We start from the raw sequence: 26,709 nt of genomic DNA, 5'->3' as shown, positions 1-26,709 counted from the left end.
CTGAAAATGATGGGAGATTGGCGTCAAAGTTTGCATATGATTTCAAAACCAATTGCACAGGGAGAGACATGGATGGGAAAAATCAGGAGTCCGTGGTGAGTTGTGGCATGCAGAACAGGAAGCAACTAATATTTACCATGCTCTTTGGAGCTCAGCGGGTGCCTTGGGCACTGTGTCCCGCTGGAGGGGCCGTGTTTTAAGAACAGTGACAAATCTTAAGCCAGACGCTGCTAATTATAGTTATCATCTCATGAAGTGCTCCCCAAACTGGGAAAGGATTTGTTATTATTACCCCCATTTTACAGGTGAGACAAGTGAGGAATGAAAAGATTAAATAGCTTGCCCAGGTCACAAGGAGTGGATGACAGGGTCGTAGGTTGAAAGAAAACAGACTGAGCCCAAAGTCCACTTGCCTGTGTGGAAATATTCAAACAAACGCTGTCGCATAGCACCGTTGTCCAGGATGCTTCTTTCCTTCAGAGGGACGTCGATGTACATTCTTTGAAAGCATATTTTAATAACTCTGAGAATTATGAATTGGAAAGTTTGAAAGAATATGTTCCGAGATGCTACCAGGATTTAACACCGATTACTGGGATTAGAGGATATTTTTGCTTTTTCTTTAAACTTTTCAGGGCACCTGCGTGGCTCAGTCGGTTAAGCGGCCGACTTCGGCTCAGGTCATGATCTCACAGTCCGTGAGTTTGAGCCCCGCATCGGGCTCTGTGCTGACAGCTTGGAGCCTGGAGCCTGCTTCACATTCTGTGGCTCCTCTCTCTCTGCCCCTCCCCCGTTCATGCTCTGTCTCTCTCTGTCTCAAAAATAAATAGACATTAAAAAAAAATTAAACTTTTCTATACTTGGTAATTTTTTTTTTTTTACAGTGAACATATAATAATAATGTTGTAATTAGAAGGAAACTCTTGAGCTGTTTCCTTCTGAGCAAGGAAGAGGACCTGTGAATCTGTGTGCAAAAAAGTGAAAAAATGGCTTCTACATGGTTCAGGGGGTGTTGAATAGGCTTTACATGCAGAAATTATAAAAATGGTTTCCCAGAATCTGATTTTTTTCTGAAAAATTTTAATGACCTTCCCTTTACACACAGTTGTTTTTTAAGTCATTACATTGAAGAAGCAGAACCCATGGGGTGCAATATGGAGGGACTTTTATTCTCCTCCACTCCCCTACCCCACACCGCCTGCTCACCCATTTTGTGGGGTTATTTGTGGGTCCTTCAGAGCCCTCCTGGTCTCAGTGGTCATCTCTCATCAGTCGTTCTCTGAGATTTAAGCAAAAATACCTCCTCTGCGTCTCTGATTCTGGGGGAACAGTTCCACTCTCCTCTGCTGAGATCTCCTGACGCCTCCAGGACGCCTTGTCCTACAGGAAGGACTTAACCCCAGCGCCCCGGTTCTCCAGAACGGTGCCCATCTGACCCACCGAAAACGCTCACCTTTAATCCGCCACTAGATGGCGCACAGTCACTTCCCAAACACACTTCTCCCCGCAGCCAGGGGCCGGTTCAGCCACACACTTGTTTACAGATCATCTTTGAAGCATCATACATCAGACACCATGTGCATGGAACCAGTGCCAGACTTCCCATCCGGGACGTTCACAGCACATCAATAAATAACCCCCAGAGAAATCTCGCCTCATCTCCAGCTGCACATAGTTTACACCCTCGAGATGGGATCTGGATTAAAGTAACAAAACTGGTTCTAAATACCAGGTTTACAAGTTCTGGCTGGGTAAGGCAGCACCTCACTTTCCCAAGCGGCAGTGGTTAGCACCTATCTTTTGGGGGTCTCTGTAGAAACAAAGACTGAACATGAACTGTTCCATGAAGATTCCCATACCTATTGGGGCACTTGGGTGGCTCAGTTGGTTAAGCCGTCCAACTCTTGATTTTGGCTCAGGTCGTGATCTCATGGTTCATGAGATCAAGCCCCGGGTCGGTTCCGAGCTGACCGCACAGATCCTGCTTGACATTCGCTCTCTGCCCCTCCCCCACTCATGTGCATGTGTGCACATGCTCTCTCTCTCTGTCTCAAATAAAGAAGCTTAAAAAAAGATTTACATACATAGAATCGTGCGTTGTGTCATTCTTTGTGTGGAAAGGGAACAGAAAGAGGGAGGGAGAGATGGAAAACAGAAAGGACTTTATGTTTTTCTGAGCATCTATTATGTGCCTGCCACTATGCCTGGCCCTCTGAAATACACCTATGGGGGGTGCTATTCTTCCAGAGTTTAAAAATAAGATTGCAACAGAAGTTCATGGAGGTGAGGGAACTGGCATAAGATTCCACAGCTCAGACCGGGCACTGGGTCCAGGTGACTCTAAAATGCCATGTTTTCTCTACTATAACTATACTTCCTTTCTTGCCTATATCATGATCAATTACTAGTCTATTTGGCAAACCAACGACCCATGTTTTTAAAATTCATAAAAGACCAGAATATTATTTGAAAATTTTAAAAAGGGAATGGGGACTCCTTTTAAATACAAAAGGCTGGAGGAATCATTGATCCCTTCTACCCTGTTGCAGGAGGCCTATACTGAGGCTAATCCTGTAAGGTCCTGCTCCTCAAAAGTCATTTGCAACAGAGTTGCCCAGAACTTGTTACAAATGCAAATTCCAGAATTGACTGTTATGTTGGTTTCCTATTGTCGCCTGTAGCAAATGACCACAGATTTAGTGGCTTCAAAGAACAGAAATTTATTGTCTTGCAGTTCTGGAGGTCAGAAGTCTAAAAAGGATCAGGCAGGGGGCACGCCTTTTGGACCATCTAGGAGAGAATCTGTTTCCTCACCTGTTCCAGCTTCTAGAGGCCGCTGGCTTTCCTTGGTTCACTGGCCTCATCATTCTGACCTCGGCTTCTGTGTCACATCTCCTCTGACTCTGGAGCTCCTGCCTCCCTCCTTCACTTACAAGGGCCCTTGTGAGTACGTTAGGGACACCCAGATAATGCAGGATCACCTTCTCTTCTCAAGGTGCTCGATTTCATCACATCTGCAAAGTCTCTTTGCCACATAAGGAAACATATTGACAGGATGGAGGGATTAAGATGTGGACATCTTTAGGAGACCGTTATTTTGCCCAATACAATGCCTTAGGGATTCCTTTTCAGAATTTGTTTTAATGTTTACTTATTTTTGAGAGAGAGAGAGAGAGAGCATGCAGATGAGGGGCAGAGAGAGATGGGGACAGAGGACCTGAAGTGGCCTCTGCACTGACAGCACAAAGCCTGATGTGGGGCTCGAACTCAAAAACTGTGAGATCATGACCTGAGCCAAAGTCAGAAACTTAACTGAGCCACCCAGGTGTCCCTCTGTTCCAGAGGTTTGATGTGGGGCCCAGGATTCGTCACCTGACAAGCCCCTAATGGTTGTCACACTGAAGTTTGAGAACCATTGCTATGAATGGATACATAGCCTCTTTGTTTTTTGAGATTTTTTTTTTTTTTAAGTAATCTGTACACCCAACGTGGAACTTGAACTCTCAACTCATGCTCTTCAGACTGAGATGGCCAGGCAGCCTCATATCTTGTCTAAAAACATTTTTTAGTTTATTTATTTTTGAGAGAGAGAGAGGGGGTGGGGGAGGGACAGAGATACAGGGAGACACAATCCGAAGCAGGCTCCAGGCTCTGAGCTGTCAGCACAAAGCCCGACGAAGGGCTCTAAACCCACAAACTGTGAGATCATGACCTGAGCTGAAGTCAGACGCTTAACCGACTGAGCCACCCAGGTGCCCCTCATACCCTGGTTTTAAAGGCGAGCATCCTAGGACATCTTATATCTTCCTCAACAACCTATTTTAAATTTAACTGTGTTTTATCAAAATTAGCAATTAAAAGAATTTAAAGTATGCCCTTGCCCTTATCTAATGTTCTTTTTTTAAATGTGTATTTATTTATTTAGAGAGAGCGAATGAGCTGGGGGGGGGGGGTGGGCAGAGAAAGAGAGAAAGAGAAAGAGAAAGAATCCCAATCAGGCTCTATGCTGTTGGTGCAGAGCCTGATGTGGGGCTCGAACTCATGAACCGTGAGATCATTACCTGAACCAAAATCAAGAGTCAGAGACTCAACCAACTGAGACACTGAGACAACCAAGCATCCCCCTAATCTAATGTTCTAATGTCAGATTCTTTGATGGTGTTTTAAAACTTCTTGTTTTGTTTTCAACGCCCTGAACCATCTACTTTTTCTTCCTACTGGAGGCTTCCACTATTTATTTTACTTTCTCCCCACTAACATTTTTTTTCATAATAAGGGATACCAAAATAAGCCAGCTGTAAGCGGTGAAAGCAGGATTCCTTACTAAGATTTCACAGCAGACTTTAATTATTTACAATATTGTGGTTAAGAACATCAACTTTATGGCCAAATAGCCTTGGTTTGAATTCCAGATCCACCCTTTACAGGCTGTTTAACCTTGCAGTTGTGTAATCTGTGTCTAGATTTTCTCACCTATGAAATGAGGATGATAGTCCCCATCTCAAGAGCCTTGTGAGTATCACATGTGTTAATTACACGCACGTTACATGAGTTACTGCTGGGAAGTACTCACACATGGTACCTACTCGATCAACGTAGCTATTGTTCTTATTCTTGAATAATAATATGGCTCCCCATGTTTGTGTCTCTTTGTACATTCAGTGCTAGGCTTTAGGGGTTAGGGTATGTGCCCTCGCACACTAATTTTTGTCTTTACGAATAGCCAAGGAGAGAGAATAAATGGCATAGGTAGCCTGTGTTTGTTGGAGGGGCAACAAAAAAGAAACTTCATTTTCTCTGTGGGGCTTCAGCTGCCTAACATGACAGGTGCCCAGAGAGAGTGAATTACGTGTTCGTAAAGACTTGGGGGACGTGCGATGTGGTCCCGTAAGGAAGGACTCTCCTGTTGGAAGGAGGAAGGGGACGCCATGAGACACTGGTCACTCTCAATTGAAGGTCAGGGGTCAGAGCCATTACATCCTGTCAGTGGGAGCTCCAGAGGGACGCTTAAAGGGGAAGGTTGCAGCTGTCAGGGTTTGAGCAGGAAAGGGATGGCACATTCAAACTGGGATAGTTTTAGGAACATTTAATAAAGGGACGAAGGTGGTGAGTAGGGGGACCAGGGATCAGTAACAGCAGGGTTGGCTTTACTACCTGTTAGCCTGAAGGGGCCAGGGAAGGGAGCAGAAACAGCTAGAAGTGTGGAAGGGGCTCCGGGCCAGCTTGCAGCCCACCCAGGGCCCCCTCCAGGGAGGAAGTGGGGCGAGAAAAACCCTGACCTCATTCCCTTCCCTCTGATCTCCTGCTGGGGCCCTCAGAGCCACCCCCCAGCTGGCCTCTGTAGCACGGCCTCAGGTCTGCCTCTGGGGCTCAGAGCAGGGCCCGAGGGCTGGAGAGCAGGTGGGTAGAGGGGGAGGCGAGCGGAAGCTGTCCAGGACAAGAGGTGTTTTCACTCCTTGAGAGGTGTTGCTGCCCCAAGCTCTGTGCCCTGTGAGTTGGCATGCGAGCCCCAGGGAGAGGTGGTGGGGGAGTGTTAATCCAAGGGCTAACCAGCGGGGAGCCCCGCTCTTTGAGAAATGCAGAAAGTGCCAAATATGCCCCAGTGGGACAATTGACGGGGCTCCTGTGGGTATGCTGTGTTTCAGGGAGGGTCGTGCTTGGAGTGGTGCTTAACCCTCAGGCCGGGCCGAGTCCTTGGGAGCACAGAGCTCTTGTGGGGAGCCACACACAGTATTTCACCGTTGTTATGAAAAGCCCTTTGCTGACAAGCTACGGTGCCTGGATGTGAAGGAGCATTGAAAGGCCCCAAAGAGGGTGTTCTTAGATCTCCAGGCAGAAGTTGGGGCCCGAGCCAGGGTCCTTATACTGTAGGCCCACCTGGGCCAACAGCTACACTTTTTTATTACATTATATCCAGATGTTTAGAATGCTCTGAGGGAAGAAACATTATTCTTGAGAGCTTAAAGATTTCGGATGTGCAGACAGAAAGCACCTACAGAAAAAGAGCAAGGAAGAGGGGGGTGGGGGATGGGCAAAATGGGTGAAGTGGGTTAAAAGGTACAAACCCCCAGCTATAAAATGAATAAGTCCTGGGGATGTAATGTCGTACATGGTTATTATGGTTAGCAATACCGTTTTGAATATTTGAAAGTTGCCAAGAGTAAATCTTAAAAGTTTTCGTAACACGCACATACATTTCTAACTATGTGTGGTGATTAACTAGACTTATTGTAGTGATCATTTTACAAAGTACACAAATATCAAATTGTTAAGTTGTTATCGTAAAGCTATGCATTAATTATATGATTATATCTAAATGTTTAAAATAACAAGAAAGAAGAAAAAAAGATTTTGTTTTGTTCTTTAGAGAGAGAGAACACGAGTGGGGGAGAAGGGCAAAAGAAGAGAGAATCTTACGCAGGCTCACGCGGGGCTTGATCCTACAACCCTGGGATCATGACCTGAGCTGAAATAAAGAGTTGGATGCTCAACCGACTGATCCACCCAGGCACCCTAAAAATAAAAGGCTTTAACCTAGAAAAAGAATGGAGCAATTTTGGAATCTGGGTGGAACACACAGTTGTTAGCGGCACAAACCTGCAGAATAGTGATGTCAAGGGGTAAAAGAATAACCAATGTCAGAAAACACTTCCCCCTTTGCATCCTGCCTCTTCTGTCCACTTTCCACCCAGCAGTGAGAGTAGTCTTCAAAAAATACAAATCTGCATGCATCACCCGTCTGCTTAGAAACATTCAGTAGCTTTCCACAGAGCCTTGGATAAAACCCAGACCCCTCACTCTGCCTGAAGTCCCTGGATGATGTCTCCCATACTTGCTGCTTCTTCCCTATGTGTCTCCTGCACTCTGCCTTTGCTCTCTGTACCCGTCGATATTCACCATCCCATTCCTAAAACCGCATGCTCCTGACGGCAAGGTGTCTCCTTCTGTCTGGACTGCCGCACTATTTCCTTCACCAGTCGCCACGGAGCTGGATCCTTCCCTGGCTACTTGATCTAAAGTAGGTGGCCCTCTGTCTCGGTCCCCAATCTGCTTCCTTTGTAGGATGCATCCCAATGTGTTGTTTTGATTTGCTTGTTTACTTGTGTGTTGTCTGCCTTTCCCACGAGCGCCGTGAGGGCAGGGTTTGTTTCTTGTGGAATCTCTGTTCCCCATGGAATTGATGGTTAGCTAGGTGGATGGTTGGATAGGTGGACGGATGGCCCTGTCTTCTAAAATCTAGTCTTTGATTCTTCTGCTTGCACTGGAAAACTGCATTCTTTGACATAGGATTTGTTGGGCGTTTGCTCTGCCATGCCCCGCTAAAAATTTCGTGGCATTTCACAACTGGAGAGAAACCAAAACAATTAGAGATAAAGCAGGAAGTGGCTGGAGACAGAAGAGAGGTGACATTTATTCATTCCTGAATAGTGATTCCAGAAATAACAGTTGGGAACTTGTTTTAGAAATTTAAGATTTGCTTCGCCAAAACGTAGAAGATCAAAAGCCTACTTTCCTTGTAAGAGAAATCGTAGATGACCTTCTGTGTGCCTGTACATGCGTACATGTACAGCCTGCATGCACACAAATAACGGAAGCATTGGAGGCTCACAGAAATTCTGCCTGGTGCTTTTGTAGAAACAGAATTTTCCCTCTTTGCAAAAAAAGCTAAAACAATTTCAGGCCAATCTGGAAAATCTGTTTTCATCTAAAACCTCTTAGAGCACTTTCGCAAGGATTTATGATGTCTGAGAAATTTTATACCTCGAGACACTGAAAGCCAAGATGGACAAAAATTAGAAGGAGTGGTTGGAAAGAATTCTACCTCTATATACTATTCCACCCCCAAATTTGTTATTTAATATGGGCCTAGGAAAATATGCAAGTGAGAAAACCCTCTTTTTACCTGACTATAGAATTTACAGCAAGGTGGTCCTGCAGAGGGGAAAAAAGGCCTATGACACAAAAAGCTGTGGACCGGGGGGTACCTGGGTGGCTCAGTTGGTTGAGCACCCGACTTTGGCTCAGGTCATGATCTCGCGGTCAGTTGAGGTCAAGCCCTGCATCGGGCTCTGTGCTGACAGCTCAGAGCCTGGAGCCTGCTTTGGATTCTGTCTCCCTCCCACTCTGCCCCTCCCCTGCTCACGCTCTGTCCTCTCTGTCTCTCAAAAATGAATAAAAGTTAAAAAAAAAAATTAAAAAGAAAAAAGCCACGGACCTGGACAGGGAATGGGGGAGAGGATTGGATCTCAATAGAGGGAAGGCCAGTGAGAGCCCTGCTGGAAGAGGGCTTTGCATTGTGGGTAAGATCATTCTGGCTTTGGCTTCTTACTAGTCTGGGTTCAAGTCCACACACAGTGACCTACTAACTGTGTAAGTTTGTTCCTTATTCTCTCTGACTCTCGGTTTCCCGATATGTAAAATTGGCATGATAATGAGGCATATTTTTAATATTGCTATCGTGGGGATTACGTGAAAAACCGGTGCTCATAAAACCCTTAGAATAGTACGCATACGAAGTATCCCTTACTGGGAACCCAGCAAGGGCCACTATTATAATTGAACGCAGCACTATTGAGAAGAAAAATATTGTGATCCACATATGTAATTTAATTTTTCTTCTGGTGACCACGCTAAAAAAAAAAAATGGAAGCGATAATGTTAATGTTAATAATGTTTTAATTCAACATATCCAAAATAGTATCACTTTAATGTAAGACCAATATAGATAACTAGCAAGATATTTTATAGTCTTTTTTTCATGCGAAGCCTTTGAAATCCAGTTACAGCGCAGCTCACTTCAGACTGGCCTCACTTCAAATGCATAACAGCCACCTGTGGCTGGGGGCTGCTGTATCGGACAGCACAGGTCTAACTTCTGTCCCTGAATCCTGTAGAATGAACCTAATTGCACAGAACTCCTTTTTGACGGTCACAAACTAAGATTCCAGCTGGAAAATCTCTTCATACCCTGCCACCAATCCCATTTTATAGGAAAGTAGCAGACACAACTCCGTTGGGTATAAAGGCGACGTAATTTTCTTGGTTTGACTCATCCTCCCTATGTGCCATTGTCGCCTCTCTGGAAACGCTAATGTCAATGCTGTGAAACTAGAACCAGATTTGTTTGTTTTCGGACTTCTCTAGGTCCTGGAGGATTTTGTTGCCACTCAGGAGTCTTAGAGCGCGCTGTTTATTGACTCAAAACTCATTCCAGTATTGAGAGGCTGAATTGTAAGGCTAGGAACTGAGATAAAAGGACTCCGCGCCTTCCTTCTTCAAGTTTACTGTGGGCTGAGGCAGGAGATGAGAACAGAGAAGGGGTAAGGGTGGGGGGGCTCTAAGTATCCCACCTTCTTTCCCATGGATCTTGGTGGGGAACCAGCAGATGGCAGCCTGCTACAATAAGTTCCAGCCCCTCGATCTGGGAGAGGAGAACCTAAAAATATCAGTCCCACATATTTGCCGAGAAAGGCATTGGTTAGCGTTTGGGGTCGGCCTGGAGTTTTTGAGATAATTCTAGGACTGTGGTGATGATATCACGGTTAAGGCAGAGGTGCGTATTCCAACATAATTCTCTGTCTTCCCGGCCTCCCTTCCGTGCTTAAGATCTTCTGAACTACTTTTTGGATTATTTTTCGCTTTCAACTGAAAGACTTATTTACATAATGGGAATCCTAGAATTCAAGTACACGTGGAATAATATACGTTTCCCGTCATTAATCAATACTGATTGCTTTTCTCCTGTTTCTTCCGCACTGTTAACTGTGTGTAAACCTTTAAAAATGTTTCGCTTGTGTATTGAGTGTCACTGAGGAACGCTTGTTTTGCAAAATCTGACACTTTGTTGAGCAACGTTCACTTTAGGCAAGGTTTTGAATTCCGTGCAGTAAAGCCATGGGTTCTTCGTTTTCCATAATTAAATGACTTTGCTGAGAGTGTGGCTCCTTAGAAGGATGCATGAGGATTAAAAACCAGCATATCAAAGATCAGATGCCTGATTACAGTTAGGTGAAACTCGAAATAATCACTTATGCGGGTCTGGTTTTCTTCCTGGCAAAAAGCTTTGGTTTATTTCAACGTAATAAAACAATTAGATAGTTAGATGATTTCAATGGATCGTTATTTTTGGCAAACTGATAAGCAGAGAGTACACATGCTTCATTAAAGAGTTGTTTTAATAGCAGCATTGGGGGAAATTAGCCAGTGAAAACTAGTTACTTTCCATTAAAAAGTAGAAGAATGAAGGATTCTTTTTTGTGTGTATATTATGGTCTCTCATTAACTTCTTTTCTTCTAGTGAGCACATTAAAAATCGGCTGGGCATCTACTTAGTGAAAGGCTCTGTGCCAAGTATCAGGCATAGGAAGATGGTCCTTTCTCCAAAGCTTACAATGCAGTGGGGTTTACTAGAGGATATGGCCTTGAAAGTGGATGTTGTTGGGGCGACTGGGCGGTTCAGTTGGGTTAGTGTCCAAATCTTGATGTTGGCTCAGGTCATGATCTCGTAGTCATGAGATTGAGCCTCCTGTCAGGCTCCTGAGCTTGGAGTCTGCGTAAGATTCTCTCTCTCTCCCTCTCGTGTTAATTAATTAACGAATCAATTGATTTTAAATGTCTAAAAAAATGGATGTTGTTTATCAGTTCACAATGAATACAAGCGTTGAATCACTATGTTGTGTCCATGAAACTAGTATAATATAGCATGTCAATTATACTTCAAAGAAATAAAAATATTATATCCATTTCAATATATTATATGATTCCACTTATATGAGATACCTAGATTAGGCATTAGATTCAGAGATAGAAGGGTGGTTGCCAGGGGCTGGGAGGAAGCGTGGAGTGGGGGTTATTGTTTAATGGGTACAGGGTTTCCGTTTGAAATGATGACAGGTTCTGGGAATGGATATAGTGACGGTTGTCCAACAATATGAATGTCGTTAATGCCACTGAACTATATACTTCAAAATGGTTGCAACGGCAAATCATGTATGATACATGTTTTACCACACACGCACCAAAGGGGGGGTAGAAACTATAATCCTTCACAGGGATTTCTGGGCAAAAGGAACAGTGTAACCAAAGGCTCCAGGGGCAGAAAAGATTGGAGGGGGGGGATATTTTTTTGGCAGAAACCATCAAACCTCAGAAAGACTCCCAGGTGCCTTATGGGAAATTTGGGCAACATGAACGGAGGGAGTGTTGGAGCAGGTATGGAAGCGAGGGCGCGAGGCAGTAGCGTCTGGGGTCAGTGTGAGCGGTGAGGGAGGTCAAGTCATGCTATCTCCGGGACCCAGGGGCCTTAGGTGGGTCGGGCAATTCAAGGAGGTCCGATTCAGTGTGCTGGCAAATTTAGTTGGGAGTCCAAGGTAGAAGTCAAGAGGGCTGGGCAGGATCCAACCTAAATCTGGCCCAAGTTGTGCAGAGCACGAGGTCATCATGACTGGGGGGGAAATATGCAGAACGGAGGGAGACAAAGAGCAGAGCAAGCCCACACACGGGGCTCAGAGCTAACCTGGGAGAGTTGGCACAGCTGAGGCTCACTCCAGGCTCCCTGGCTCCCAACACTGCGGAAGGCTGAGGGATGTGCCAGGACAGCGCTCGGGAGCCCGGGAAATCTGACCAGACCGGCGGACGCTGGCCACCGGGAAGCAGGAGCTAATTCCAAACCAGCCCAGAAGCTGGGCTCAGGCTGCTGATGCCCTTGGGTCAGGGTTCCCGTGGGAGCTGGGGAGAGCTACAGAAGAACGGGGTAGAGGGAGTGATATGGGGCTGATTGGCTCACTGGAAACATAAAAGGAAAACAAGGAAGAAAAGACTGCAGAGAAGGTTAGGGCCAGACGGTGGGCAAATTTCATGTCGGACTAGATAGTTTGAATTAAATTCTATGAGTAACAGGAAGACAGAAAACTCCTGAATAGGGAAGTCGTATAAAGAAACCTTGGTCTTAAGAAGGTTAATCTCGCACATCCCATGGTTTTACAGATAAGAGTCACTGTATCAGTGGGAGACCACAGCCAGAACAGGAGTGCGGGATGGAATGGAAGATACAGGTGTCTCAGAAATGCACAAGCGACTTTGTTGTTGTTGGGGGAGGGACGTATGTTGCGACTGGATTTTCCATGTTTCAGTGTGTTGCAGTGAAAAGAATTTTAAAATTCATTTATGTTTTTAAAATTTTTCTAATGTGTATTTACTTTGAGAGAGAGAGAGAGAGTGTGCATGTGCATGTATGCAAGTGGGGGAGGGGCAGAGAGAGAGGAAGAGAGAGAGTCCCAAGTAGGCTCTGAAAAGTCAGCACAGAGCCCTACGAGGGGATCAATCCCACACACTGTGAGATCATGACCTGAGCTGAAATCAAAAGTCGGACACTTAACTGACTGAGCCACCCAGGCACACTGAATTTTAAAACTCATTTAAAAATGAAATGTAAGGTCGCCTGGGTGGCTCAGGAGGTTAAGCGTCCAACTTCAGCTCAGGTCATGATCTCAGGGTTTGTGAGTTCGAGGCCCACATCGGGCTCTTTGCTGTCACCACAGAGCCTGCTTTGTGCCCCTCTGCAACTCATGTTTTCTCTCTCTCTCTCCAAAAATAAATAAACATTGAAAACAATGAAATGTAAAATGTATTATGCATTAACAACATATTGCATTTGTAATGTTTCTGTTGTAAACATTATACTCATAATAGGAAATTTGGAAAATCAGAAAAGTGGAAGGTAGAAAGTAAAGTTGCTCTCATTCTAGCCTGCACCCAGGATTATATTTCCTTCTAGTCTTTTTTTCTATACCTAGTTGTTTAGATCATTGGTTTGCTTGTTTGCTTCCCACAGCTGTGATCCCATTACGTGTTTTTTGTATCCATTTTTCGTTTGTCATGTGGTGGGATACGGCAGAGTAGAGTGGTGAGGAGTACAGACTCTAGAACTGGCTGCCTGGTTTCAAGTCTCAGCATCTGCCACTTGCTGACTGTGTGACATTAGCCTCTCTGTGCCTCAGTTTCCATAGCTATAAAATGGTAGCGATCATAGTAACAATTTCATAGCACTGTTATGAGGATTAAGTGAATTAACAGGTGGAAAGCCCTCAGCATTGCCACGTAGTAATTCTTGCATGTGTTAGGTACTTTACCCCATTGTTATAAACACGTGTGAAATATCTGAGGCTTTCAAGATGGAAAGTAGGGAAATTCACAAAGAACGGTGATGTCATTAACAGGTATAGGAAGCCAGAAAGAGTGGTTTGGAAGATGGCAAGGAATATACGTGGCTTTAATTGTATGGGGCTGGAGTTACAGGCAAAAAGAAGGGTGGAAATATGTAGGAGAGCTTGGAGATGCAATACAGAAGCCCCAAAGAGAAGTTATGACCAGATGTTATGGATTTGGAAGACATCTTCCTTTGGTGACTTCATAGTATAGGAAAAAATCAGATCACTAAAGGAAAGAAAACATGGTGAGGACAAAACTTTGGAGAGTGGGCATATTTATTTATTTATGTATGTATTTATTTATTTTTAGAGACCGAGAGAGAAAGAGAGAGAGAGAGAGTGCACTTTCGAGCGGGAGAGAAGTCAGGGAGAGGGAGAGAGAGAAAATCGTAAGCAGGCTCCATACTGTCAGTGCAGAGCCCAAAGTGGGGCTTGATCCCACAACCCTGGGATCATGACCTGAGCTGAAATCAGGAGTCAGACGTCCAACCGACGGAGCCGCTCAGGTGCGCCAGAGAATGTGCACACTTAAAGAATGAAAGAAGGGAGGAGAACCAGGAAAAGTCAAAGAACACGTACAGAATTAGAGGGGGAAACCAGAAAGATGGGAAAAGGAAGGTTGTGTCAAATGTGTTTTTCATGGAAGCCAAATTTTCCTTGATGTGGCTGAGATGCGTCTTGGGGCAGCATAACAGAGAGATGGCTTTCCAGAGTCCTAGGTGGGCAGTTGGTGGTGCTGGGGGTGGGGGGCATTCCTCCAAGACCCTTGCCTTCTTATGGGATGGAGCCCAGAAAGGGAGCCATGAGGACACAGGTCTGCCCAGCTCTCTTTTTCCCGCCTGCCTCTCCTTGATGACCCCTAAGTCCTACTCTCTCCTCTGTGACTCCGCTTCCCTGGAATGCTGTGAAACCTGATGTTGACGAGGGCTTTCCCCGCACAATAGAATTCGAAGAATTGACCTCTGAGCCTGCTTGATGAAAGAAATGTAATCAGTTGAGGTGGGGAGGAATAAAGGCTATCTTCTTGTTGTGTGATTGTGTTTTGCATGTCAGAAGATGATTATGCCTCTCCTTTAGGAATTGCTACATTCCTGTGCTAACGATCCTAATTTCCTCCCAAATTTATAGACACCTCAGGACAAGAACAGCAAAGGTCTGTGTACTGAGCGGGGCAAAAAGAAAGCAGAGGTGCCTGGGTGGCTCAGTCGGTTGAATGCCTGACTTTGGCTCAGGTCGCGCTCTTAGGGTTCGTGAGCTCGAACCCCACATTGGGTTCACTGATGTCAGTTCGGAGCCTGCTTCGGCTCCTCTGCCCACTTCTCTCTCTCTGCCGCCCCCCCCAACCCCAAAATAAATAAGACATTAGAAAAGAAAAAGCATGTGAATTTCACAACAGAGCCCTATTCCTTATTTTAAAAAGGTACAAGAAGGGTGTACAAAGAGGCATGAAACGGTCTCAGGAGGTGCGGGAGAAAGGGACAGGTGCAGGGGCAAGGCTTGAAAAGAGTGACAGTTTTTGAGCAAATGTAGAGAAGACTGAAAATACATCACACAGAAGTTTTGATGTGGAAAGGAGGATGATGGAAGGAGTTCATGTAAGATGACTTCAGTCAAGGGCACAGACAGACATACTGGTAAAGTGCATGAACTCTGGGGACAGACAGTCTGGTTCAAATGCCAGTTCAGCCACGGTGTAGCTGTGAGACCTCGAGAAAGTTCCTTCGTCTCTCTGCTCTGTGAAAAAAACATAACGATGACGTTATGATATCTGCCTGACAGGCTTATTACAAGAGTAAATGCATTACTATGCCTATGTGTTAACTCTTTTCAGTCTAGATAATCAGACTAAAGTGTGCCCAAGAATGTTTAAACGTCCGATGACCAAGGCAGAAGAAAATCCATTTTGTAACTGTTGACAGCGATTTGGGCAGCCAGACATGCAGCACCGGGAGCGCCTGCTTTATTTTTCTTCTTTCTCCTTGTGCCTCTAGAGCTATTATAGTGATCAGCCTTCCACCCACTAAAACTGGAAGTCATCAGAGAACAGGGACTTTGGCTGGTTTTGCTCATGATAAACATAGTAAGTGTACAAGTAAATAACTAATTAAAAATACATTAACTTACAGGGAAGCTTGTTCAAAATTGAACCTGAGTTTCACAAGTCATGGTGTGGCTTGGGAAAGGAGGGTTGCGGATGGAAACGGAAGTGGAGACACAGGAAGGGCTGAAGCGGGAGGGGTCTGAGTGGGGGAAACAGGGTGGTTGAAAGAAAGGAGGAAGGGAAGGGTAGGAGTTCAGCCTGCAGAGATGGGAGCAGCGTTCTCGAATGTTCATGGGAAGATTAAATGGGACCCCGGCCAGGGAAATACATTCCTACTCAGTCTATTCCTGTTTTGCATCTCTTCTGGTATCAATTTTTTTGAATTTACCTTTGTTTAGATTAAGATATTTATGAAATTGTTTACAATGGTCTCATTTAATCTGTTCATGGTTTTTCTTATTTTTTTTTTCTTATTTTTTTTTTCTTTCATTGTGTTTTTCTTTTTTTTAAAGTGGGCTTCATGCCCAATGTGGGGCTTGAACTCACAACCCTGGGATCAAGCATCAGATGCTCTACCGACTGAGCCAGCCGGGCGCCCCCTCATTTGTATTGTTCTTGATGAAAATGTCAGGATTCATCTATTTTGATGGGGAGTGTTCTTATTGAAGGAGCCCCATTGGAATGTGTTTGTTAATGTAAGTCATGTCCGGGTTTCTAATTTGTTCATTCATAAATCATATTACTTTCTTCCTTCTGATATCTTCAGGATTTGATTCTTCTTTTCTAACATTTTGAGTGTTTAATAATTTGAAAACAAAAGAATGTGTGGTTCCTGAAAGTAACCGTGGCTGTGGTCTCCCCAGAGTGTGGAGGTTGGGCAGGGAGCTGTGGAGGGTTAGAGGCAGGCCTCGGCCGATTTGCATCCCAGATGCCCGAATGTTAAAATGGCACATGACCCCCAAACTACAAATCATTCCCTTTGCAAAGCTCACTTGCCTTGAAATGACCGCTTCTTGTAATTTTTAAAAAGCTTTTTTTAATGTTTGTTTATTTTTGAGAGAGAGACAGAGCGTGAGCGGGGGAGGAGCAGAGAGAGAGAGGGAGACACAGAATCGGAGGCAGGCTCCAGGCTCTGAGCTGTCAGCACAGGGCCTGACGCGGGGCTCGAACCCATGAACCTTGAGATCGTAACCCAGGCGAAGTCTGACGCTTAACCGACTGAGCCGCCCAGGCGCCCCACTCCTTGTAATTTTAAAGACAGTTTGGCTCCATCTTTTCTGCCTCCTTTCTATGATCTCGCCCAAATGCCATGCCCGACGCTGTATGCTGGGCTGGTTCGCAGTTTTCCCACAGATGTTTTACAGGCAGAATAATCTATTGTGATAAAAGGCCGAGAGCCTAGAATTAAGTTCACGTCACAGCTCTGCCGCTTCCTCACTGTGTGAGCTTTGTCGGGTTATTTGACCCAAGCCTCAGTCTCCTCACCTACTAAATGGGGGTAATGACAGCACCTGCCTCAAAGAGCAGTTGTGAGCCCTCGGGGAGAGTGCCTGTCAAAGCTTTTATCACGAAAGGAATGTTCGCCCGCCCCATCTGTTACCTGTGTCCACGGACTTCCACGTGCAGGTGTTTAAATGTCTTCCACGTACTATGTTTGGGTAGGACAGCTCTTATTCTTCGTTCACAATGAGGAAAATGAGACACAGACACCTCAAGGACAAGTTGTGGTTAACAACGGAAGGCTAGACTTTGAGCGCTAACTGCACGCTCTTTTTAAGAGGGTAGGTTAGCTTTTGGCAACAACTGGGAAATAATGGTTTTGTGCTCACGGTTCACAAGCACCCCTCCTCATGTTGTTAAATTCTTTCCCAGGGTCTTCATCCTCCTGGTGAAATCTATACAGATAAGGCTCAGCGTGTATTATCTCCCAGGGAGTGTTTATATTTTATCGGTGAAGACTTACAAGCTCAGAAAGCCTTCAAGGGGTGAAGAACGAGCCTCTAAAAGAAAATTTAAGGGCGCCCGGGTGGCTCAGTTGGCTGGGCGTCTGACTTCGGCTCAGATCACTATCTCACAGTTTGCGAGTTCGAGCCCCACATCGGGCTCTGTGCTGACAGCTCAGAGCCTGGAGCCTGCTTCAGATTCTGTGTCTCCCTCTCTCTCTGCCCCACCCCTGCTCATGCTCTGTCTGTCTGTCTCGCTCAGAAATAAAGACTAAAAAAATTTAAAAGAAAGAAATTTTAAGTCTAGGAACAGTGTGGGGCAAGTGATCTTCTCAGTGAGTGAATTTTCTTATTGTATCTCATAGTAGGTGGAATTAGGCCCCACAAACACGTCCATATCCTAATTCCTGGAAGCCACCATGGCACTTAACATGACAAAGGAATTTTGCAGAAGTGGTTAAATTTAGCATCTTGAGGTGGGGAGATTATCCTGGATTATTCAGGCAGCCCCAGTGTATTCACAAGTGTCCTTCTAAGAGGGAGACAGGAGGGTCAGAGTCAGAAGGGGAGAGGTGACAATGGGTGCCGAGGTGAGGGGTGGGGAGGAGAGAGAGAGAGAGGAATTTGAAGATGCTATGCTACTGCCTTTGAAGACGGGGGCGAGGGGGTGAGGGGGTGAGGGGGTGGGGGCCAGGGAGGGGGGTAAAGCTATATACCAAGGAATGCAGATGACCACTATAGGCTGGAAAAGGCAAGGAAATCGATTAGCCACTACAGCCTCCAGAGGAAATGTAACCCTGCCGACACCTTGAGTTGAGGACTTCTGACCTCCAGAAATGGGAGATAGTAAATTTATGCTGTTTCCAGCCGCTGCGTTTGTGTTAATTTGTTACAGCAGCCACGGGAAACTGATACACATCTCATTCTCCCTCTGTGGTCAAGCAAACTCATCTTTTCCGTTAGTCAGCCATTTCCAACGTAGACCAAGGGATTCAAAGGAACGCGGCTGCACAACTATTGCAAAATGAGCTGTATGATCAGAATTAACTAAGACTTCAAACACAAAACCAACGTCTTGGGAATTATCTGACCGTTCGTTGGGGAGGTATCACCGTACAGGGAGGAAGCTGTTGATTCTGAGCCACTGCGTATTGCTCTGCGGGTTGGGCCCAGCCCAGGGGGTGCCTGACTGAGGAGGTAAGTGAGAGCGGAGCTCCGTGCCAGGCCCCGACTGCCGAGGAGTGCACACGAGCGTGAAGTGGCATTTTCCGAGAGGAAGAGACACCCCTTCTAATTTGCTCAAAGGTAGTGGATAGACTGGCAGCAGACCTAGAAGACTTACCCTGATTCTGTCAAGGATCAATGAGGTGAACTCACATGAGTCACTTGAGCTCTCTAGGTTTGTTACCAGTAATCCTTTTGGACAGAAGCTACAGTTAATTGGGTAATTAGCCTGTTTGCCATTCAATTGCTTCACTCTAAAAGAAGGATTTCAGACGAGGTAAACTCACCCTCACTGACTCCACTCCAGCACTTGCCTTCTTGCCTGCAGCACACATGGCATATTGCATATTGCTCCTTGCCTCAAGCATACATACCTAATGCCTCAGGTCCTTCGCACGCACTGTTTCCTTTACCCAGCACATGTCTCCCTTCCTGATTTCACTTAGGTCTCTCCTGGAAAGGCATTTATTCAGAGAGTCCTTCCTTCACTGACCATTCTATTTAATAGCATCACCCTTATACTTAATTCCCTTATTCTGCTTGATTTCACGTATATGATTTCCCCCCATCGAACACTGTCTTGTTTATTGGCTTACTGTTTGTCTCCTCCACTAGAACGAAGGTCCATAAACACAAGAACATTGTTTTGTTTGCTGTTGCACCCTCAGCGGGCGCACACAGTAGGTGTTCAATAAATATTTGCTGAATGAATGAAATTTTTCCTCGTGTAACCTTGCCTTCTGCAATAGGACGTGTGGGTGTTTCATAGTGGTTTTTTCACGTGTGACTGTGCTCTGCGGCCCTGCATGGAGGTGAAGGTGAGGGTGACCAGTGCACTGCCTCAGGATTTGTTCTGGCCCCCTTATTAGTGGCGTCATCATCTTCTAGGACATAAAGAGACACACAACAAAATGAAAATTGCTTAAACTTGATCCCTGTGCCGTGTCTACTTCCTGCCCCGTTTATCTTCACCTACAGACGACACATTCTTCAGATTGCGGACCCATGCTTCCCCGTGAAAAATGCTTATGCTTTACAGTAATCATTTGAAGAGTCATCTCGAAATTTTTATTGCAAGACCCCAAGTTCGTTTTGGGGAAAGAGCCACCCTGTTCTCGACCCTGCCGTGGGTTTTCCTTTGCAGGCACACTTCCTGTCTCCGAACCCTCTGTGACCATCTTCCTATCGTTTGGCACGGGTCTGGGGATCTCTTCGGGTGGGCAGAGTGCATAATCTCACCGTCTTCCTTCTTTTCCAAAGAAGCTAAAATCATTGTAGTTCCTACGGTTGGGGTACTCTCATTAAATATGCGCCTGAGGAGACAGATCATTTTCTGATTAGACCATTTTCTGATTCTCCTAACTGGGCATAGTTTCTCTTGGTGCCTAGGAATAACTTCTATGTCCGCTTTTTCAAGGACTCCCAGATGGCGGGAGCTCTAGAGAGAAACTTTACACCCCTCAGTCTCTCTCTTTCTCTATTTTGTGTGTCAGTTATTCCTTGGAAGGTGGGAGTCTTCAGTGGTGACCCGGTGCACAGGCCCACATGTCCCCACTCAGTGGGGTCCCCTTGTTGCCATATCCCAGGGAGGCGTGGCTTTGTCTGGCAAGTTCGAATTGTGTGTAGTATGGGATGGGGATGGGTACCTGGTTCAGAATCACCGCTCTTTTCTCTAATGTTTTTCAGTGGATATTCTTTTTTTTTAATTGCTTTTTTTACATTTATTTATTTTTGATAGACAGAGAGAGACAGAGCCCAAGTGGGGGAGGGACAGAAAGAGAAGGAGACACAGAATCCGAAGCAGGCTCCAGACTCTGAGCTGTCAGCACAGAGCCCGACGCGGGGCTCGAACTCACAAACCGTGAGATCATGAGCCGGAGTCAGACGCTTAACTGACTGAGCCACCCAGGCGCCCCCAGTGCGTATTCTGAAACGCTGGCCCGCCACAGGAAGATGTTGAAAATGTAGATTTGTATTTTAAATACTCTGTGAATATCAAACTTTTCATTGTGAATTCCTCTGTCAGTGGGAGGCAGATAAATTTGGAGAGAACACTGAATCTAACTTTTATCTCATCAAAACAGTAGCATTCTTCTTTTTGGCCACTCAAAGGGCTTTGCCCCTAACGGGCTGAGATCCCCATCAGTTTGAATTGTCTCGTGTGAAGCAAAAGTACGGATTTCGTGATCTGAACAAAGCAACTTGACCTCGCTGTGGAAAGCTCATTAATTCCAAATGGAAAATAATCAGCTCAGAAAAGGATGGGTGGGATTCTGTCTTCCTCTTTTTCCTGTAAACTAGAGGAAAATGATTTTTGGCTGAAAGATGGCTTTGGCAAGAAGTTGGACTCTCCAAAGGAAAACCCCTGTTGAGAGCAGATAGGTTTCGGCCGCCCAGAAAGCCAGGAGGCCACCGGTCTGCTTCCATTTGTCTGTTACTTGAAATTGGCAGTTGTCTCAGCTGCTTACCTCACCAGAGGGTTTCCATCAGGCTCATGTTTTCCAGGAGAATGTTCTTGTAGTGTGCTCTGTACGAACTTAGGGACCAGTAGTGACTAGCTACAGATTTCCAGATGCCCATCTGCTTTTTTCTCTCGTTACCATTTTTCTGCTCTCCCCAGTTCGAGGTTAATGTTGTGGGTGGGTGAGAAGAGTCTGAGAGGGAAGTAAAGGAAAATGATAAGAATTTCTAGCTTTCGGAACAGTAACCATGAAAGCGAAACTTGAAAACCGCTGGATTCTATGCCCCAGTCTGTAGAGGGAGAAGCGAATCACATGTAAACATTCTCTCTGCAGGGGCAGCTGGGTTTTCAGTCTCCTTCCTACACTTTTCTGTTAACATCTTCTCTTTCTTCTGATTTTTTTCCTTTTCTCCTATTTTTCCTCAACCTCATTTTATTCCTCCACCAGCTCCTAGCTTCGTGTTCTTCCTTATTCCTTTCCCTTGGTGTCTTTCTTTTTTTTCTTTTTATTAAAAAAAAAATTTTTTTTTGAGAGGGAGAGAGAAAGACAGAGCATAAGTGGGGGAGGGGCAGAGAAGGAGGCACAGAATCCGAAGCAGGCTCCAGGCTCCAAGCTGTCAGGTCAGAGCCTGATGCGGGGCTCGAACTCACAAACCACGAGATCGTGACCTGAGCTGAAGTCAGCTGCTTAACCGACTGAGCCACCCAAGTGTCCCCCCTTAGTTTCTTTCTTAGCTTCTTCTCCTTCCTCCATAATTTCTCTCCCCCACAGCAGGCAGTAGGGGAGAGAAATTTCTGGATTTCATGTCCCACCACCTGAGACTAGAACAAGATGAGAAGATGGTTTGGTTCACAGCAAGATGTTGGTTCGGCAACAGTCTTTCTAAACATTTACGGGGACCCAAGGGAAAGCTTAAGAGAAAACTTCTTTTAATGTCCCCATTCCTGTATTAGGAATTTTTGAAAAAATTGTGCTGTTGTAATATTAACTAAAAACATAATTTAAGAATTTTGGGTAGGTTGGTGAAGCACCCAACTTCGACTCAGGTCATGATCTCACAGTTCGTGGGTTTGAGCCCCACGTCAGGCTCTGCACCGGCAGCGAGGAGCCTGCGTGGGATTCTCTCTCCCTGTCTCTCCACCTCTCCCCCACTTGCGCTCTTTCTCTGTCTCTGAAAATGAATAAACATGAAAAAGAAGAATTTTTGGTTTCCAGATATTTCAGTATTATTTGTAAATCAAGGCTGAGATACATGATACATTCATACTTGCAAATGGATTTAGGTTTTATGTTACTTTTTGGTTTTTCTTTTTTCCAGTAGTTTTATGTAAGCTTTTCAAAATAGTTGGTATGATAAATCATCACAGAAACCTTTGTATTAGGAAAGGTTTCTTGGTTATGATCATTAACGTGGCTAATTGTTCATTTCTTATTGTATTATCTGATCACGTCAGTAGTTCAAGGCACATTTTGTTTCATTCTTCTTCGAGACCGTTTTGTTAATTGTGTTGCGATGCCCTCTTACACGGATTCTGGGACGGCCCCCTCTTCTGCCCACAGGAAACTGGTACTGAGTGTGAAGTTTCCCATCTTCCACAACAGCCTCTGAGTACCCCTTTGTCCACGTCTCATTTACGTGGACCCACTGGGTCACTGCCTCGGACGGCGTGATGGTTCATTTCATGTGTCAACTTGACGGGGCTCGGGGATGCCCAGACAGCTGGCGAAGCGTGATTTCTGGGCGTGTCTGTGAGGGCTTTTCCAGAAGAGATTAACGTTTGAATTGACCAGCTGGGTAAAGCAGGTGGTCCTTCCCAGTGTGGGTGGGCATCGTCCAATTCCTCGAGGGGAAGAAAAAGGTGGAACAAGGGTGAACTTGCTCTCTCTATTGAAGGTGGGACCTCACCCTCACCTAACCCTGGACGTGGGGACTTCTTGGCCTCTTACAATTACACGAGCCCATTCCTATAACAAATCGCTCCATATACATGACCTATGATATAATCGAACTTATGTATTATATCATCTGAGTCTATATCCTATTGGTTCTATTTCTCTGGAGAACCCTAACTGATACAGGGAGGGGCCACCACTGTTCCCCACTGACTTAAGTGGCCGAGGCTGGGTCCCGTCAGTGTGAGACCCAGTGTGACTGCCTAGGCTGACTGGGAGTCCTGGCACATATCAACATTCTGGTGGGCCAGGTTAGCTGCCTTCTGTAGCTAATTCTCCCTTTTGTAGCCGCCCTTTTGCCCACAGTAGAGCATCTGATACATTCCTCATCCTCATAGGAATGTCTGTGGACTAAGAAAAATACAAAAATTAGATAATATGTGGTATCATCTTCCAAAGGCAATCCCTAAATAGAGTATTGTTCGCAATTAGCAGATATTTACACAACATAATGTTGGCAATAAGTCCTTCCAATCACGGTCCGACTCATCTTTGTATTCTCAGGCACTACCTGTGTCTGGCGTATAACGGGACCTTCGTACGCTTTGAATGAATACAATGGAATAAAATAAATAGATGCCGATGGCATTCTAGAATTCAAGAACACGAGAGAGAGAGAATAAAGGAGTACAGTAATATTTCAGCATCAGAATGATTTATCCTGATACAAGACATCTTTTGCTACACACGAACAAAATAATTTAGTCAAATAAATCGTCAGCATGCAAGCTTTCACTGAGAACATGAAACGAATTGCAAATATCCGGTTCAACAGCAGACATTTTTTTCTTAGGTGGATTAGATGACATGACATTTATTTATTTATTTATTTATTTTTTCAACTTTTTAAAATTTATTTTTGGGACAGAGAGAGACAGAGCATGAACCGGGGAGGGGCAGAGAGAGAGGGAGACACAGAATCGGAAACAGGCTCCAGGCTCCGAGCCATCAGCCCAGAGCCTGACGCGGGGCTCGAACTCACGGACCGCGAGATCGTGACCTGGCTGAAGTCGGACGCTTAACCGACTGCGCCACCCAGGCGCCCCAATGACATGACATTTAAAAAGTGCTCTGGGTTTTTTTTTTGGTCTGGCTTCTTTCTCTCAGCATAATTATTGTGAGATCCCTCCATGTTGTTATCTGTATCAACACTTCGTTCCTTTTATTTTATTTTATTAATTTTTTTTTAACGTTTATTTATTTTTGAGACAGAGAGAGACAGAGCATGAACGGGGGAGGGGCAGAGAGAGAGGGAGACACAGAATCGGAAACAGGCTCCAGGCTCTGAGCCATCAGCACAGAGCCTGACGCGGGGCTCGAACTCACGGACCGCGAGATCGTGACCTGAGCCGAAGTCGGACGCTTAACCGACTGAGCCACCCAGGCGCCCCAACACTTCATTCCTTTTAAATGCTGAGTACCGTTCTTTTGTACAGATAAGCCACAATTTACCTAGTCACCCGTGGCCGGACATCTGAGCTGTTGCCACTTTAGGGCTATGACCCATCAAGCCGCTAGAAACATTTCCTATGTGATGTTTTCCGAAGCAGTGATATCACTCTGCGTTCTCACTAGCAGTGTGAGAGAGTTCCCCTTACTCCACATCCTCGCCAGCACTTGGCATGATGAGTATCGTTAATTTTAGCCCCTCATACAAGCAGGTAGTAGTATGGCATTGTGGTTTTAATTTCCATTTTACCAGTGACTCGGGATTTCAATGTCTTCCATGGGCCTGTTTGCCATTCATATATATAAATATATTTTTTTTGGTGAAGTGTCTGTTCAACTCTTTTCCCCATTTTTATTTTTATTTTTTAATGTTTATTTATTTATTGGGGGGGAGGGTCAGAGAGAGAGAGGGAGAGAGACAGCCCCCAGCAGTCCCCAACATGGGGCTCGATGCCCTGAGTGCAAAACATCAAGAGTCGCTGATATCAAGAGTCGGATACTTAACCAACTGAGCCACCCAGGTGCCCTTCCTCTGCCTGTTTTAAATTTTTTTTTTTCAACGTTTTTTTTTTTAATTTATTTTTGGGACAGAGAGAGACAGAGCATGAACGGGGGAGGGGCAGAGAGAGAGGGAGACACAGAATCGGAAACAGGCTCCAGGCTCCAAGCCATCAGCCCAGAGCCTGACGCGGGGCTCGAACTCACAGACTGCGAGATCGTGACCTGGCTGAAGTTGGACGCTTAACCGACTGCGCCACCCAGGCGCCCCCCTCTGCCCGTTTTAAAAACTGGATTGATTATTTTCTTATTATTGAGTCTTGAGAGTTCCTTATATTTTCTGGATATGAGACCTTTATCAGATACGTCACATGCAAACGTTTTCTTCCAGTCTGTTTTGTTTCTATGCTACTGCAACAATGGCTTTCAAAGAGCAGAAGTGCCTAATTTTCATGAAGTCCAATTTATTAATGTTTTCTCTTTTGGATCTTATCTAAGAAATCTTTGCCCAACCCAGGGTCATGAAAATTTTCTTCTACAAGTTGTTTTCTTTTTTTTTTTGAAGTTCTGTTTCATATTTAGGTAAATGATCTATTTTGAAGGAATTTTGGGGTATGGCATGAGGTTTGAATTAAAGCTTTTTTTTTTTTTTTTTGCCTTCAGTTATCCAATTTTTTCTGTACCTTTGGCTAGAAAAAAATCCTTTTTGCCCTAACTTGCCTTTGTACTTTATTGAAAATCAGTTGACCTTATATGTGTGTCTTTCTTTCTCGAATCTATTTGGTTCTACTGATCTGTGTGTCAGATTGGGCTGTTTCTATTCTTGAGTTTGCTGGATTTTGTTTTTTACTTTAACAAGAAAATAGAGGACTTTTAAATAGTATCATCAACTAAGTTATTGGACGAACGATTAGTGGAGGTCAGTCAGTCATTATTAGAGAAGTTTTTATTAAAACAGATTGATGTCTGAATTTATTGGGACTTGTTTTTAAATAATCTAATTAACATTTACTAATCTCTCTACAAAAGATTTCAAAAAGATTAATGGAGTTTTTCGGTGGGGGAGGTAAAGCAACCTTTGTCATTCTGGAAAGAAAAATACTGCAAAATACAAAATAGTGTAAGTATTGCCTGTTCTTTTTGACTAGAAGAAATGGTCTTCTCACTGCTTCACCGAAACACTGATGATTGAGTGTATCCACGAACCACATTTTTAGTCTGGGATTCAAAGATGTAAAATATCCTTAATTTTTCTTACATTTTCAATGTGTGTATTCAGAGAAGCGTTCCATTTCACGTACTACTCAACAGATGCTTACGTGTGTAATATTAGTGGATGTTAATATTTCAGTGAGTGCTTTTATGCTTCATAAGAATGGATGTCCCGTAATGACAGATCCCTGATTACTCAGAATGAAGAGCAGGGGGAGGATATTTGCATCCTGGCAGCTGACAATGATATACGAGGATATCCAACAAGGATATGCCACAAAATCCTCCTTCGACGTGGTCACTGCTCTATATTATTTAATTTGTGCATACATAGGTATTTTCTCCAGCTGCTGATAGTTTAAAAGGGTACTGTTTATGCTGCCCCGGAAGGAGTTGATTTGAGAAAAATTAGACCACATGCATTTCCCGTGGATGTGTGAGTCACAGATCCACATGTTTCAACATTAGAAGTTTATAAGCCAGGGTGCCTGGGTGGCTCGGTCAGTTAAGCGTCTCACTTCAGTTCAACTCGTGATCTTATGGTTGGTGAGTTCGAGCCCCACACGGGGTTCTCTGCTGTTAGCACAGAGCCTGCTTCGGATCCTCTGTCTCCCTCTCTCTCTGCCCCTCCCCAGCTCTCACACACACTCCCTCTCTCAAAAATAAAATAAACATTTAAAAAAAAAGAAGTTTTAAACCGGGTGCAACTGAAAATAGTT

At 44.8% G+C, this 26,709-nt stretch overlaps 1 long non-coding RNA gene across 1 annotated transcript; it reads left to right on the top strand.

Annotated features, from left to right (window-relative positions):
- Positions 1-15,410: 15,410 nt before the first annotated feature.
- Positions 15,411-17,398, top strand: LOC132694991 (uncharacterized). The gene is made up of 3 exons (XR_009617609.3): positions 15,411-15,615; positions 15,762-15,944; positions 17,122-17,398. It is a non-coding gene; the product is annotated as an uncharacterized LOC132694991 (long non-coding RNA).
- The last annotated feature ends 9,311 nt before the right edge of the window (positions 17,399-26,709 follow it).

Source organism: Panthera onca, chromosome B4, assembly GCF_046562875.1.
Source record: "Panthera onca isolate mPanOnc1 chromosome B4, mPanOnc1 haplotype 2, whole genome shotgun sequence".
NCBI lineage: Eukaryota > Metazoa > Chordata > Mammalia > Carnivora > Felidae > Panthera > Panthera onca.
The sequence above is the reverse complement of the archived record's forward strand: the minus strand, read 5'-3'. Positions and strand labels throughout refer to the sequence as shown.